The following is a 15848-nucleotide window of genomic DNA, read 5'->3' as shown; positions in this document are numbered from 1 at the left end:
AATAATGAACATAATCAGCATCAACAATTAAAAGATGGCTGCCTACAGGAATGGATGATTTTAAACTCTGCAAAATTGTCCATTTCACAAACAAAAACACCATTGTTTAAAAGACACTCGCCTGAACAGGGACTTGAACCCTGGACCCTCAGATTAAAAGACTGATGCTCTACCGACTGAGCTATCCAGGCTCTGAGCACTGAAGTTGCCATATTGGAAACTGCTCAAATATATAAAACATGACAATTTGCTGTGCAATTACAAAAAATGTGGAAAAATATATGTGTTACTGCAATCATGAACTGAAAGACTTGGCTTGTAGGGTCTCTTGATGAAATATATTTTAGTTTCCTCTGTGTTTAAGATGTAAATCCTTAGATTCGTTAAGTATCACCTTACTTCAATAATCACATTCAATTATTTTTGTCAAAGAGGTTTGATTTATTACTTGTCTAATTTAATCACTGTGTGCCTATCAAAGAAGGATGGATTTGAGTTCCTGATGAAATAAAGTCTTTAGAACTGACATGTAGCGATACTACTTTGTGATGATTATATTACTAGATGCCAATAATGTGTGCCTATTGAAGAGTGATAAAGTCCATTCTTAATATTCTACAGAATCTTTCCAATCTATACACCTTCCCATTGAATAATGAACATAATCAGCATCAACAATTAAAAGATGGCTGCCTGCAGGAATGGATGATTTTAAACTCTCCAAAATTGTCCATTTCACAAACAAAAACACCATTGTTTAAAAGACACTCGCCTGAACAGGGACTTGAACCCTGGACCCTCAGATTAAAAGTCTGATGCTCTACCGACTGAGCTATCCAGGCTCTGAGAGCTGACGTTGCCATATTGGAAACTGCTCGAAATATATAAAACATGACAATTTGCTGTGCAATTACAAAAAATGTGGAAAAATATATGTGTTACTGCAATCATGAACTGAAAGACTTTGCTTGTAGGTATCTTGTTGAAATATATTTTAGTTTCCTCTGTGTTTAAGATGTAAATCCTTAGATTCGTTAAGTATCACCTTACTTCAATAATCACATTCAATTATTTTTGTGAAAGAGGTTTGATTTATTACTTGTCTTATTTAATCACTGTGTGCCTTTCAAAGTAGGATGGATTTGAGTTCCTGATGAAATAAAGTATTTAGAACTGACATGTAGCGACACTACTTTGTGATGATTATATTACTAGATGCCAATAATGTGTGCCTATTGAAGAGTGATAAAGTCCATTATTAATATTCTACAGAATCTTTACAATCTATACACCTTCCCATTGAATAATTAACATAATCAGCATCAACAATTAAAAGATGGCTGCCTGCAGGAATGGATGATTTTAAACTCTCCAAAATTGTCCATTTCACAAACAAAAACACCATTGTTTAAAAGACACTTGCCTGAACAGGGACTTGAACCCTGGACCCTCAGATTAAAAGTCTGATGCTCTACCAACTGAGCTATCCAGGATCTGAGCGCTGAAGTTGCTATATTGGAAACTGCTCGAAATATATAAAACATGACAATTTGCTGTGCAATTACAAAAAATTGGGAAAAATATATGTGTTACTGCAATCATGAACTGAAAGACTTGGCTTGTAGGGTATCTTGATGAAATATATTTTAGTTTCCTCTGTGTTTAAGATGTAAATCCTTAGATTCGTTAAGTATCACCTCACTTCAATAATCACATTCAATTATTTTTGTCAAAGAGGTTTGATTTATTACTTGTCTAATTTAATCACTGTGTGCCTATCAAAGAAGGATGGATTTGAGTTCCTGATGAAATAAAGTCTTTAGAACTGACATGTAGCGATACTACTTTGTGATGATTATATTACTAGATGCCAATAATGTGTGCCTATTGAAGAGTGATAAAGTCCATTCTTAATATTCTACAAAATCTTTCCAATCTATTCACCTTCCCATTGAATAATTAACATAATCAGCATCAACAATTAAAAGATGGCTGCCTGCAGGAATGGATGATTTTAAACTCTCCAAAATTGTCCATTTCACAAACAAAAACACCATTGTTTAAAAGACACTCGCCTGAACAGGGACTTGAACCCTGGACCCTCAGATTAAAAGTCTGATGCTCTACCGACTGAGCTATCCAGGCTCTGAGCACTGAAGTTGCCATATTGGAAACTGCTCGAAATATATAAAACATGACAATTTGCTGTGCAATTACAAAAAATGTGGAAAAATATATGTGTTACTGCAATCATGAACTGAAAGACTTGGCTTGTAGGGTCTCTTGATGAAATATATTTTAGTTTCCTCTGTGTTTAAGATGTAAATCCTTAGATTCGTTAAGTATCACCTTACTTCAATAATCACATTCAATTATTTTTGTCAAAGAGGTTTGATTTATTACTTGTCTAATTTAATCACTGTGTGCCTATTAAAGAAGGATGGATTTGAGTTCCTGATGAAATAAAGTCTTTAGAACTGACATGTAGCGATACTACTTTGTGATGATTATATTACTAGATGCCAATAATGTGTGCCTATTGAAGAGTGATAAAGTCCATTCTTAATATTCTACAGAATCTTTCCAATCTATACACCTTCTAATTGAATAATGAACATAATCAGCATCAACAATTAAAAGATGGCTGCCTGCAGGAATGGATGATTTTAAACTCTGCAAAATTGTCCGTTTCACAAACAAAATCACCATTGTTTAAAAGACACTCGCCTGAACAGGTACTTGAACCCTGGACCCTCAGATTAAAAGTCTGATGCTCTACCGACTGAGCTATCCAGACTCTGAGAGCTGACGTTGCCATATTGGAAACTGCTCGAAATATATAAAACATGACAATTTGCTGTGCAATTACAAAAAATGTGGAAAAATATATGTGTTACTGCAATCATGAACTGAAAGACTTGGCTTGTAGGGTATCTTGATGAAATATATTTTAGTTTCCTCTGTGTTTAAGATGTAAATCCTTAGATTCGTTAAGTATCACCTTACTTCAATAATCACATTCAATTATTTTTGTGAAAGAGGTTTGATTTATTACTTGTCTAATTTAATCACTGTGTGCCTATCAAAGTAGGATGGATTTGAGTTCCTTATGAAATAAAGTATTTAGAACTGACATGTAGCGATACTACTTTGTGATGATTATATTACTAGATGCCAATAATGTGTGCCTATTGAAGAGTGATAAAGTCCATTCTTAATATTCTACAGAATCTTTACAATCTATACACCTTCCCATTGAATAATTAACATAATCAGCATCAACAATTAAAAGATGGCTGCCTGCAGGAATGGATGATTTTAAACTCTCCAAAATTGTCCATTTCACAAACAAAAACACCATTGTTTAAAAGACACTCGCCTGAACAGGGACTTGAACCCTGGACCCTCAGATTAAAAGTCTGATGCTCTACCGACTGAGCTATCCAGGCTCTGAGTGCTGAAGTTGCTATAATGGAAACTGCTCGAAATATATAAAACATGACAATTTGCTGTGCAATTACAGAAAATTTGGAAAAATATATGTGTTACTGCAATCATGAACTGAAAGACTTGGCTTGTAGGGTATCTTGATGAAATATATTTTGGTTTCCTCTGTGTTTAAGATGTAAATCCTTAGATTCGTTAAGTATCACCTTACTTCAATAATCACATTCAATTATTTTTGTCAAAGAGGTTTGATTTATTACTTGTCTAATTTAATCACTGTGTGCCTATCAAAGAAGGATGGATTTGAGTTCCTGATGAAATAAAGTCTTTAGAACTGACATGTAGCGATACTACTTTGTGATGATTATATTACTAGATGCCAATAATGTGTGCCTATTGAAGAGTGATAAAGTCCATTCTTAATATTCTAGAAAATCTTTCCAATCTATTCACCTTCCCATTGAATAATGAACATAATCAGCATCAACAATTAAAAGATGGCTGCCTACAGGAATGGATAATTTTAAACTCTGCAAAATTGTCCATTTCACAAACAAAAACACCATTGTTTAAAATACACTCGCATGAACAGGGACTTGAACCCTGGACCCTCAGATTAAAAGTCTGATGCTCTACCGGCTGAGCTATCCAGGCTCTGAGCACTGAAGTTGCAATATTGGAAACTGCTCAAATATATAAAACATGACAATTTGCTGTGCAATTACAAAAAATGTGGAAAAATATATGTGTTACTGCAATCATGAACTGAAAGACTTGGCTTGTAGGGTCTCTTGATGAAATATATTTTAGTTTCCCCTGTGTTTAAGTTGTAAATCCTTAGATGCTTTAAGTATCACCTCACTTCAATAATCACATTCAATTTTTTTGTCAAAGAGGTTTGATTTATTACTTGTCTAATTTAATCACTGTGTGCCTATCAAAGAAGGATGGATTTGAGTTCCTGATGAAACAAAGTCTTTAGAACTGACATGTAGTGATACTACTTTGTGATGACTATATTATTAGATGCCAATAATGTGTGCCTATTGAAGAGTGATAAAGTCCATTCTTAATATTCTAAAGAATCTCTCCAATCTATACACCTTCCCATTGAATAATGAACATAATCAGCATCAACAATTAAAAGATGGCTGCCTGCAGGAATGGATGATTTTAAACTCTGCAAAATTGTCCATTTCACAAACAAAAACACCATTGTTTAAAATACACTCGCCTGAACAGGGACTTGAACCCTGGACCCTCAGATTAAAAGTCTGATGCTCTACCGACTGAGCTATCCAGGCTCTGAGCACTGAAGTTGCCATATTGGAAACTGCTCGAAATATATAAAACATGACAATTTGCTGTGCAATTACAAAAAATGTGGAAAAATATGTGTGTTACTGCTATCATGAACTAAAAGACTTGGCTTGTAGGGTCTCTTGATGAAATATATTTTAGTTTCCTCTGTGTTTAAGATGTAAATCCTTAGATTCGTTAAGTATCACCTTACTTCAATAATCACATTCAATTATTTTTGTCAAAGAGGTTTGATTTATTACTTGTCTAATTTAATCACTGTGTGCCTATCAAAGAAGGATGGATTTGAGTTCCTGATGAAATAAAGTCTTTAGAACTGACATGTAGCGATACTACTTTGTGATGATTATATTACTAGATGCCAATAATGTGTGCCTATTGAAGAGTGATAAAGTCCATTCTTAATATTCTACAGAATCTTTCCAATCTATTCACCTTCCCATTGAATAATGAACATAATCAGCATCAACAATTAATAGATGGCTGCCTGCAGGAATGGATAATTTTAAACTCTGCAAAATTGTCCATTTTACAAACAAAAACACCATTGTTTAAAAGACACTCGCCTGAACAGGGACTTGAACCCTGGACCCTCAGATTAAAAGTCTGATGCTCTACCGACTGAGCTATCCAGGCTCTGAGCACTGAAGTTGCTATATTGGAAACTGCTCAAATATATAAAACATGACAATTTGCTGTGCAATTACAAAAAATGTGGAAAAATATATGTGTTACTGCAATCATGAACTGAAAGACTTGGCTTGTAGGGTCTCTGGATGAAATATATTTTAGTTTCCTCTGTGTTTAAGATGTAAATCCTTAGATACGTTAAGTATCACCTTACTTCAATAATCACATTCAATTATTTTTGTCAAAGAGGTTTGATTTATTACTTGTCTAATATAATCACTGTGTGCCTATCAAAGAAGGATGGATTTGAGTTCCTGATGAAATAAAGTCTTTAGAACTGACATGTAGCGATACTACTTTGTGATGATTATATTACTAGATGCCAATAATGTGTGCCTATTGAAGAGTGATAAAGTCCATTCTTAATATTCTATAGAATCTTTCCAATCTATTCACCTTCCCATTGAATAATGAACATAATCAGCATCATCAATTAAAAGATGGCTGCCTGCAGGAATGGATAATTTTATACTCTGCAAAATTGTCCATTTCACAAACAAAAACACCATTGTTTAAAAGACACTCGCCTGAACAGGGACTTGAACCCTGGACCCTCAGATTAAAAGTCTGATGCTCTACCGACTGAGCTATCCAGGCTCTGAGTGCTAAAGTTGCCATATTGGAAACTGCTCGAAATATATAAAACATGACAATTTGCTGTGCATTTACAAAAAATGTGGAAACATATATGTGTTACTGCAATCATGAACTGAAAGACTTGGCTTGTAGGGTCTCTTGGTGAAATATATTTTAGTATCCTCTGTGTTTAAGTTGTAAATCCTTAGATGCTTTAAGTATCACCTCACTTCAATAATCACATTCAATTATTTTTGTCAAAGAGGTTTGATTTATTACTTGTCTAATTTAATCACTGTGTGCCTATCAAAGAAGGATGGATTTGAGTTGCTGATGAAACAAAGTCTTTAGAACTGACATGTAGTGATACTACTTTGTGATGACTATATTACTAGATGCCAATAATGTGTGCCTATTGAAGAGTGATAAAGTCCATTCTTAATATTCTAAAGAATCTCTCCAATCTATACACCTTCCCATTGAATAATGAACATAATCAGCATCAACAATTAAAAGATGGCTGCCTGCAGGAATGGATGATTTTAAACTCTGCAAAATTGTCCATTTCACAAACAAAAACACCATTGTTTAAAATACACTCGCCTGAACAGGGACTTGAACCCTGGACCCTCAGATTTAAAGTCTGATGCTCTACCGACTGAGCTATCCAGGCTCTGAGCACTGAAGTTGCCATATTGGAAACTGCTCGAAATATATAAAACATGACAATTTGCTGTGCAATTACAAAAAATGTGGAAAAATATGTGTGTTACTGCTATCATGAACTAAAAGACTTGGCTTGTAGGGTCTCTTGATGAAATATATTTTAGTTTCCTCTGTGTTTAAGATGTAAATCCTTAGATTCGTTAAGTATCACCTTACTTCAATAATCACATTCAATTATTTTTGTCAAAGAGGTTTGATTTATTACTTGTCTAATTTAATCACTGTGTGCCTATCAAAGAAGGATGGATTTGAGTTCCTGATGAAATAAAGTCTTTAGAACTGACATGTAGCGATACTACTTTGTGATGATTATATTACTAGATGCAATAATGTGTGCCTATTGAAGAGTGATAAAGTCCATTCTTAATATTCTACAGAATCTTTCCAATCTATTTACCTTCCCATTGAATAATGAACATAATCAGCATCAACAATTAATAGATGGCTGCCTGCAGGAATGGATAATTTTAAACTCTGCAAAATTGTCCATTTCACAAACAAAAACACCATTGTTTAAAAGACACTCGCCTGAACAGGGACTTGAACCCTGGACCCTCAGATTAAAAGTCTGCTGCTTTACCGACTGAGCTATCCAGGGTCTGAGTGCTGAAGTTGCCATATTGGAAACTGCTTAAAATATATAAAACATGACAATTTGCTGTGCAAATACAAAAAATGTGGATAAATATATGTGTTACTGCAATCATGAACTGAAAGACTTGGCTTGTAGGGTCTCTTGATGAAATATATTTTAATTTCCTCTGTGTTTAAGTTGTAAATCCTTAGATGCTTTAAGTATCACCTCACTTCAATAATCACATTCAATTATTTTTGTCAAAGAGGATTGATTTATTACTTGTCTAATTTAATCACTGTGTGCCTATCAAAGAAGGATGGATTTGAGTTCCTGATGAAATAAAGTCTTTAGAACTGACATGTAGCGATACTACTTTGTGATGACTATATTACTAGATGCCAATAATGTGTGCCTATTGAAGAGTGATAAAGTCCATTCTTAATATTCTAAAGAATCTCTCCAATCTATACACCTTCCCATTGAATAATGAACATAATCAGCATCAACAATTAAAAGATGGCTGCCTGCAGGAATGGATAATTTTAAACTCTGCAAAATTGTCCATTTCACAAACAAAAACACCATTGTTTAATAGACACTCGCCTGAACAGGGACTTGAACCCTGGACCCTCAGATTAAAAGTCTGATGCTCTACCGACTGAGCTATCCAGGCTCTGAGCACTGAAATTGCCATATTGGAAACTGCTCAAATATATAAAACATGACAATTTGCTGTGCAATTACAAAAAACGTGGAAAAATATATGTGTTACTGCAATCATGAACTGAAAGACTTGGCTTGTAGGGTCTCTTGATGAAATATATTTTAGTTTCCTCTGTGTTTAAGATGTAAATCCTTAGATTCGTTAAGTATCACCTTACTTCAATAATCACATTCAATTATTTTTGTCAAAGAGGTTTGATTTATTACTTGTCTAATTTAATCACTGTGTGCCTATCAAAGAAGGATGGATTTGAGTTCCTGATGAAACAAAGTCTTTAGAACTGACATGTAGTGATACCACTTTGTGATGACTATAGTACTAGATGCCAATAATGTGTGCCTATTGAAGAGTGATAAAGTCCATTCTTAATATTCTACAGAATCTTTCCAATCTATACACCTTCCCATTGATTAATGAACATAATCAGCATCAACAATTAAAAGATGGCTGCCTACAGGAATGGATAATTTTAAACTCTGCAAAATTGTCCATTTCACAAACAAAAACACCATTGTTTAAAAGACACTCGCCTGAATAGGGACTTGAACCCTGGACCCTCAGATTAAAAGTCTGATGCTCTACCGACTGAGCTATCCAGGCTCTGAGTGCTAAAGTTGCCATATTGGAAATTGCTCGAAATATATAAAACATGACAATTTGCTGTGCAATTACAAAAAATGTGGAAAAATATATATGTGTTACTGCAATCATGAACTGAAAGACTTGGCTTGTAGGGTCTCTTGATTAAATATATTTTAGTTTCCTCTGTGTTTAAGTTGTAAATCCTTAGATGCTTTAAGTATCACCTCACTTCAATAATCACATTCAATTTTTTTTGTCAAAGAGGTTTGATTTATTACTTGTCTAATTTAATCACTGTGTGCCTATCAAAGAAGGATGGATTTGAGTTCCTGATGAAACAAAGTCTTTAGAACTGACATGTAGTGATACTACTTTGTGATGACTATATTACTAGATGCCAATAATGTGTGCCTATTGAAGAGTGATAAAGTCCATTCTTAATATTCTAAAGAATCTCTCCAATCTATACACCTTCCCATTGAATAATGAACATAATCAGCATCAACAATTAAAAGATGGCTGCCTGCAGGAATGGATAATTTTAAACTCTGCAAAATTGTCCACTTCACAAACAAAAACAACATTGTTTAAAAGACACTCGCATGAACAGGGACTTGAACCCTGGACCCTCAGATTAAAAGTCTGATGCTCTTCCGACTGAGCTATCCAGGCTCTGAGTGCTGTAGTTGCCATATTGGAAACTGCTCAAATATATAAAACATGACAATTTGCTGTGCAATTACAAAAAATGTGGAAAAATATATGTGTTACTGCAATCATGAACTGAAAGACTTGGCTTGTAGGGTCTCTTGATGAAATATATTTTAGTTTCCTCTGTGTTTAAGTTGTAAATCCTTAGATGCTTTAAGTATCACCTCACTTCAATAATCACATTCAATTATTTTTGTCAAAGAGGTTTGATTTATGACTTGTCTAATTTAATCACTGTGTGCCTATCAAAGAAGGATGGATTTGAGTTCCTGATGAAACAAAGTCTTTAGAACTGACATGTAATGATACTACTTTGTGATGACTATATTACTAGATGCCAATAATGTGTGCCTATTGAAGAGTGATAAAGTCCATTCTTAATATTCTACAGAATCTTTCCAATCTATTCACCTTCCCATTGAATAATGAACATAATCAGCATCAACAATTAAAAGATGGCTGCCTGCAGGAATGGATCATTTTAAACTCTGCAAAATTGTCCATTTCACAAACAGAAACACCATTGTTTAAAAGACACTCGCCTGAACAGGGACTTGAACCCTGGACCCTCAGATTAAAAGTCTGATGCTCTACCGACTGAGCTATCCAGGCTCTGAGTGCTGTAGTTGCCATATTGGAAACTGCTCAAAATATATAAAACATGACAATTTGCTGTGCAATTACAAAAAATGTGGAAAAATATATATGTGTTACTGCAATCATGAACTGAAAGACTTGGCTTGTAGGGTCTCTTGATTAAATATATTTTAGTTTCCTCTGTGTTTAAGTTGTAAATCCTTAGATGCTTTAAGTATCACCTCACTTCAATAATCACATTCAATTATTTTTGTCAAAGAGGTTTGATTTATTACTTGTCTAATTTAATCACTGTGTGCCTATTAAAGAAGGATGGATTTGAGTTCCTGATGAAACAAAGTCTTTAGAACTGACATGTAGTGATACTACTTTGTGATGACTATATTACTAGATGCCAATAATGTGTGCCTATTGAAGAGTGATAAAGTCCATTCTTAATATTCTAAAGAATCTCTCCAATCTATGCACCTTCCCATTGAATAATGAACATAATCAGCATCAACAATTAAAAGATGGCTGCCTGCAGGAATGGATAATTTTAAACTCTGCAAAATTGTCCACTTCACAAACAAAAACACCATTATTTAAAAGACACTCGCCTGAACAGGGACTTGAACCCTGGACCCTCAGATTAAAAGTCTGATGCTCTACCGACTGAGCTATCCAGGCTCTGAGCGCTGAAGTTGCCATATTGGAAACTGCTCGAAATATATAAAACATGACAATTTGCTGTGCAATTACAAAAAATGTGGAAAAATATATGTGTTACTGCAATCATGAACTGAAAGACTTGGCTTGTAGGGTCTCTTGATGAAATATATTTTAGTTTCCTCTGTGTTTAAGATGTAAATCCTTAGATTCGTTAAGTATCACCTAACTTCAATAATCACATTCAATTATTTTTGTCAAAGAGGTTTGATTTATTACTTGTCTAATTTAATCACTGTGTGCCTATCAAAGAAGGATGGATTTGAGTTCCTGATGAAATAAAGTCTTTAGAACTGACATGTAGCGATACTACTTTGTGATGATTATATTACTAGATGCCAATAATGTGTGCCTATTGAAGAGTGATAAAGTCCATTCTTAATATTCTACAGAATCTTTCCAATCTATTCACCTTCCCATTGAATAATGAACATAATCAGCATCAACAATTAAAAGATGGTTGCCTGCAGGAATGGATCATTTTAAACTCTGCAAAATTGTACATTTCACAAACAAAAACACCATTGTTTAAAAGACACTTGCCTGAATAGGGACTTGAACCCTGGACCCTCAGATTAAAAGTCTGATGCTCTACCGACTGAGCTATCCAGGCTCTGTGCAGTGAAGTTGCCATATTGGAAACTGCTCGAAATATATAAAACATGACAATTTGCTGTGCAATTACAAAAAATGTGGAAAAATATATGTGTTACTGCAATCATGAACTGAAAGACTTGGCTTGTAGGGTATCTTGATGAAATATATTTTAGTATCCTCTGTGTTTAAGTTGTAAATCCTTAGATGCTTTAAGTATCACCTCACTTCAATAATCACATTCAATTATTTTTGTCAAAGAGGATTGATTTATTACTTGTCTAATTTAATCACTGTGTGCCTATCAAAGAAGGATGGATTTGAGTTCCTGATGAAACAAAGTCTTTAGAACTGACATGTAGTGATACTACTTTGTGATGACTATAGTACTAGATGCCAATAATGTGTGCCTATTGAAGAGTGATAAAGTCCATTCTTAATATTCTACAGAATCTTTCCAATCTATACACCTTCCCATTGATTAATGAACATAATCAGCATCAACAATTAAAAGATGGCTGCCTACAGGAATGGATAATTTTAAACTCTGCAAAATTATCCATTTCACAAACAAAAACATTATTGTTTAAAAGACACTCGCATGAACAGGGACTTGAACCCTGGACCCTCAGATTAAAAGTCTGATGCTCTACCGACTGAGCTATCCAGGGTCTGAGTGCTGTAGTTGCCATATTGGAAACTGCTCAAAATATATAAAACATGACAATTTGCTGTGCAATTACAAAAAATTTGGAAAAATATATATGTGTTACTGCAATCATGAACTGAAAGACTTGGCTTGTAGGGTCTCTTGATTAAATATATTTTAGTTTCCTCTGTGTTTAAGTTGTAAATCCTTAGATGCTTTAAGTATCACCTCACTTCAATAATCACATTCAATTATTTTTGTCAAAGAGGTTTGATTTATTACTTGTCTAATTTAATCACTGTGTGCCTATCAAAGAAGGATGGATTTGAGTTCCTGATGAAACAAAGTCTTTAGAACTGACATGTAGTGATACTACTTTGTGATGACTATATTACTAGATGCCAATAATGTGTGCCTATTGAAGAGTGATAAAGTCCATTCTTAATATTCTAAAGAATCTCTCCAATCTATACACCTTCCCATTGAATAATGAACATAATCAGCATCAACAATTAAAAGATGGCTGCCTGCAGGAATGGATAATTTTAAACTCTGCAAAATTGTCCACTTCACAAACAAAAACACCATTGTTTAAAAGACACTCGCCTGAACAGGGACTTGAACCCTGGACCCTCAGATTAAAAGTCTGATGCTCTACCGACTGAGCAATCCAGGCTCTGAGCACTGAAGTTGCCATATTGGAAACTGCTCAAATATATAAAACATGACAATTTGCTGTGCAATTACAAAAAATGTGGAAAAATATATGTGTTACTGCAATCATGAACTGAAAGACTTGGCTTGTAGGGTCTCTTGATGAAATATATTTTAGTTTCCTCTGTGTTTAAGATGTAAATCCTTAGATTCGTTAAGTATCACCTAACTTCAATAATCACATTCAATTATTTTTGTCAAAGAGGTTTGATTTATTACTTGTCTAATTTAATCACTGTGTGCCTATCAAAGAAGGATGGATTTGAGTTCCTGATGAAATAAAGTCTTTAGAACTGACATGTAGCGATACTACTTTGTGATGATTATATTACTAGATGCCAATAATGTGTGCCTATTGAAGAGTGATAAAGTCCATTCTTAATATTCTACAGAATCTTTCCAATCTATTCACCTTCCCATTGATTAATGAACATAATCAGCATCAACAATTAAAAGATGGCTGCCTACAGGAATGGATAATTTTAAACTCTGCAAAATTGTCCATTTCACAAACAAAAACACCATTGTTTAAAAGACACTCGCATGAACAGGGCCTTGAACCCTGGACCCTCAGATTAAAAGTCTGATGCTCTTCCGACTGAGCTATCCAGGCTCTGAGTGCTGTAGTTGCCATATTGGAAACTGCTCAAATATATAAAACATGACAATTTGCTGTGCAATTACAAAAAATGTGGAAAAATATATGTGTTACATGCAATCATGAACTGAAAGACTTGGCTTGTAGGGTCTCTTGATGAAATATATTTTAGTTTCCTCTGTGTTTAAGTTGTAAATCCTTAGATGCTTTAAGTATCACCTCACTTCAATAATCACATTCAATTATTTTTGTCAAAAAGGTTTGATTTATTACTTGTCTAATTTAATCACTGTGTGCCTATCAAAGAAGGATGGATTTGAGTTCCTGATGAAACAAAGTCTTTAGAACTGACATGTAGTGATACTACTTTGTGATGACTATATTACTAGATGCCAATAATGTGTGCCTATTGAAGAGTGATAAAGTCCATTCTTAATATTCTACAGAATCTTTCCAATCTATTCACCTTCCCATTGAATAATGAACATAATCAGCATCAACAATTAAAAGATGGCTGCCTGCAGGAATGGATCATTTTAAACTCTGCAAAATTGTCCATTTCACAAACAAAAACACCATTGTTTAAAAGACACTCGCCTGAACAGGGACTTGAACCCTGGACCCTCAGATTAAAAGTCTGATGCTCTACCGACTGAGCTATCCAGGCTCTGAGCAGTGAAGTTGCCATATTGGAAACTGCTCGAAATATATAAAACATGACAATTTGCTGTGCAATTACAAAAAATGTGGAAAAATATATGTGTTACTGCAATCATGAACTGAAAGACTTGGCTTGTAGGGTATCTTGATGAAATGTATTTTAGTTTCCTCTGTGTTTAAGTTGTAAATCCTTAGATGCTTTAAGTAACACCTCACTTCAATAATCACATTCAATTATTTTTGTCAAAGAGGATTGATTTATTACTTGTCTAATTTAATCACTGTGTGCCTATCAAAGAAGGATGGATTTGAGTTCCTGATGAAACAAAGTCTTTAGAACTGACATGTAGTGATACTACTTTGTGATGACTATAGTACTAGATGCCAATAATGTGTGCCTATTGAAGAGTGATAAAGTCCATTCTTAATATTCTACAGAATCTTTCCAATCTATACACCTTCCCATTGATTAATGAACATAATCAGCATCAACAATTAAAAGATGGCTGCCTACAGGAATGGATAATTTTAAACTCTGCAAAATTATCCATTTCACAAACAAAAACATTATTGTTTAAAAGACACTCGCATGAACAGGGACTTGAACCCTGGACCCTCAGATTAAAAGTCTGATGCTCTACCGACTGAGCTATCCAGGCTCTGAGTGCTGTAGTTGCCATATTGGAAACTGCTCAAAATATATAAAACATGACAATTTGCTGTGCAATTACAAAAAATGTGGAAAAATATATATGTGTTACTGCAATCATGAACTGAAAGACTTGGCTTGTAGGGTCTCTTGATTAAATATATTTTAGTTTCCTCTGTGTTTAAGTTGTAAATCCTTAGATGCTTTAAGTATCACCTCACTTCAATAATCACATTCAATTATTTTTGTCAAAGAGGTTTGATTTATTACTTGTCTAATTTAATCACTGTGTGCCTATCAAAGAAGGATGGATTTGAGTTCCTGATGAAACAAAGTCTTTAGAACGGACATGTAGTGATACTTCTTTGTGATGACTATATTACTAGATGCCAATAATGTGTGCCTATTGAAGAGTGATAAAGTCCATTCTTAATATTCTAAAGAATCTTTCCAATCTATTCACCTTCCCATTGAATAATGAACATAATCAGCATCAACAATTAATAGATGGCTGCCTGCAGGAATGGATAATTTTAAACTCTGCAAAATTGTCCATTTCACAAACAAAAACACCATTGTTTAAAAGACACTCGCCTGAACAGGGACTTGAACCCTGGACCCTCCGATTAAAAGTCTGATGCTCTACCGACTGAGCTATCCAGGCTCTGAGCAGTGAAGTTGCCATATTGGAAACTGCTCGAAATATATAAAACATGACAATTTGCTGTGCAATTACAAAAAATGTGGAAAAATATATGTGTTACTGCAATCATGAACTGAAAGACTTGGCTTGTAGGGTATCTTGATGAAATATATTTTAGTTTCCTCTGTGTTTAAGTTGTAAATCCTTAGATGCTTTAAGTATCACCTCACTTCAATAATCACATTCAATTATTTTTGTCAAAGAGGTTTGATTTATTACTTGTCTACTTTAATCACGGTGTGCCTATCAAAGTAGGATGGATTTGAGTTCCTGATGAAATAAAGTATTTAGAACTGACATGTAGCGATACTACTTTGTGATGATTATATTACTAGATGCCAATAATGTGTGCCTATTGAAGAGTGATAAAGTCCATTCTTAATATTCTACAGAATCTTTACAATCTATACACCTTCCCATTGAATAATTAACATAATCAGCATCAACAATTAAAAGATGGCTGCCTGCAGGAATGGATGATTTTAAACTCTCCAAAATTGTCCATTTCACAAACAAAAACACCATTGTTTAAAAGATACTCGCCTGAACAGGGACTTGAACCCTGGACCCTCAGATTAAAAGTCTGATGCTCTACCGACTGAGCTATCCAGGCTCTGAGCGCT

At 34.3% G+C, this 15848-nt stretch overlaps 21 non-coding genes across 21 annotated transcripts; all 21 read right to left on the bottom strand.

The window, feature by feature from the left end:
- Positions 1-118: 118 nt before the first annotated feature.
- Positions 119-191, bottom strand: TRNAK-UUU (transfer RNA lysine (anticodon UUU)). Its single transcript has one exon. It is a non-coding gene; the product is annotated as a tRNA-Lys (tRNA).
- Positions 192-769: 578 nt separating this feature from the next.
- On the bottom strand, positions 770-842 carry TRNAK-UUU (transfer RNA lysine (anticodon UUU)). The gene has a single exon. It is a non-coding gene; the product is annotated as a tRNA-Lys (tRNA).
- Positions 843-1420: 578 nt separating this feature from the next.
- Positions 1421-1493, bottom strand: TRNAK-UUU (transfer RNA lysine (anticodon UUU)). Its single transcript has one exon. It is a non-coding gene; the product is annotated as a tRNA-Lys (tRNA).
- Positions 1494-2072: 579 nt separating this feature from the next.
- Positions 2073-2145, bottom strand: TRNAK-UUU (transfer RNA lysine (anticodon UUU)). The gene has a single exon. It is a non-coding gene; the product is annotated as a tRNA-Lys (tRNA).
- Positions 2146-2724: 579 nt separating this feature from the next.
- Positions 2725-2797, bottom strand: TRNAK-UUU (transfer RNA lysine (anticodon UUU)). The gene has a single exon. It is a non-coding gene; the product is annotated as a tRNA-Lys (tRNA).
- Positions 2798-3376: 579 nt separating this feature from the next.
- On the bottom strand, positions 3377-3449 carry TRNAK-UUU (transfer RNA lysine (anticodon UUU)). The gene has a single exon. It is a non-coding gene; the product is annotated as a tRNA-Lys (tRNA).
- A 579-nt stretch (positions 3450-4028) lies between these two features.
- TRNAK-UUU (transfer RNA lysine (anticodon UUU)) lies at positions 4029-4101 on the bottom strand. The gene has a single exon. It is a non-coding gene; the product is annotated as a tRNA-Lys (tRNA).
- Positions 4102-4678: 577 nt separating this feature from the next.
- TRNAK-UUU (transfer RNA lysine (anticodon UUU)) lies at positions 4679-4751 on the bottom strand. The gene has a single exon. It is a non-coding gene; the product is annotated as a tRNA-Lys (tRNA).
- A 579-nt stretch (positions 4752-5330) lies between these two features.
- TRNAK-UUU (transfer RNA lysine (anticodon UUU)) lies at positions 5331-5403 on the bottom strand. Its single transcript has one exon. It is a non-coding gene; the product is annotated as a tRNA-Lys (tRNA).
- Positions 5404-5981: 578 nt separating this feature from the next.
- Positions 5982-6054, bottom strand: TRNAK-UUU (transfer RNA lysine (anticodon UUU)). The gene has a single exon. It is a non-coding gene; the product is annotated as a tRNA-Lys (tRNA).
- A 1882-nt stretch (positions 6055-7936) lies between these two features.
- Positions 7937-8009, bottom strand: TRNAK-UUU (transfer RNA lysine (anticodon UUU)). The gene has a single exon. It is a non-coding gene; the product is annotated as a tRNA-Lys (tRNA).
- Positions 8010-8587: 578 nt separating this feature from the next.
- On the bottom strand, positions 8588-8660 carry TRNAK-UUU (transfer RNA lysine (anticodon UUU)). The gene has a single exon. It is a non-coding gene; the product is annotated as a tRNA-Lys (tRNA).
- Positions 8661-9241: 581 nt separating this feature from the next.
- Positions 9242-9314, bottom strand: TRNAK-UUU (transfer RNA lysine (anticodon UUU)). The gene has a single exon. It is a non-coding gene; the product is annotated as a tRNA-Lys (tRNA).
- Positions 9315-9892: 578 nt separating this feature from the next.
- On the bottom strand, positions 9893-9965 carry TRNAK-UUU (transfer RNA lysine (anticodon UUU)). Its single transcript has one exon. It is a non-coding gene; the product is annotated as a tRNA-Lys (tRNA).
- Positions 9966-10546: 581 nt separating this feature from the next.
- On the bottom strand, positions 10547-10619 carry TRNAK-UUU (transfer RNA lysine (anticodon UUU)). The gene has a single exon. It is a non-coding gene; the product is annotated as a tRNA-Lys (tRNA).
- Positions 10620-11198: 579 nt separating this feature from the next.
- Positions 11199-11271, bottom strand: TRNAK-UUU (transfer RNA lysine (anticodon UUU)). Its single transcript has one exon. It is a non-coding gene; the product is annotated as a tRNA-Lys (tRNA).
- A 1233-nt stretch (positions 11272-12504) lies between these two features.
- Positions 12505-12577, bottom strand: TRNAK-UUU (transfer RNA lysine (anticodon UUU)). Its single transcript has one exon. It is a non-coding gene; the product is annotated as a tRNA-Lys (tRNA).
- Positions 12578-13807: 1230 nt separating this feature from the next.
- Positions 13808-13880, bottom strand: TRNAK-UUU (transfer RNA lysine (anticodon UUU)). The gene has a single exon. It is a non-coding gene; the product is annotated as a tRNA-Lys (tRNA).
- A 579-nt stretch (positions 13881-14459) lies between these two features.
- Positions 14460-14532, bottom strand: TRNAK-UUU (transfer RNA lysine (anticodon UUU)). The gene has a single exon. It is a non-coding gene; the product is annotated as a tRNA-Lys (tRNA).
- Positions 14533-15113: 581 nt separating this feature from the next.
- TRNAK-UUU (transfer RNA lysine (anticodon UUU)) lies at positions 15114-15186 on the bottom strand. Its single transcript has one exon. It is a non-coding gene; the product is annotated as a tRNA-Lys (tRNA).
- Positions 15187-15765: 579 nt separating this feature from the next.
- TRNAK-UUU (transfer RNA lysine (anticodon UUU)) lies at positions 15766-15838 on the bottom strand. The gene has a single exon. It is a non-coding gene; the product is annotated as a tRNA-Lys (tRNA).
- Positions 15839-15848: the final 10 nt, after the last annotated feature.

This window comes from Pseudophryne corroboree, chromosome 1, assembly GCF_028390025.1.
Source record: "Pseudophryne corroboree isolate aPseCor3 chromosome 1, aPseCor3.hap2, whole genome shotgun sequence".
NCBI classification, from domain to species: Eukaryota; Metazoa; Chordata; class Amphibia; order Anura; family Myobatrachidae; genus Pseudophryne; species Pseudophryne corroboree.
The sequence above is the reverse complement of the archived record's forward strand: the minus strand, read 5'-3'. Positions and strand labels throughout refer to the sequence as shown.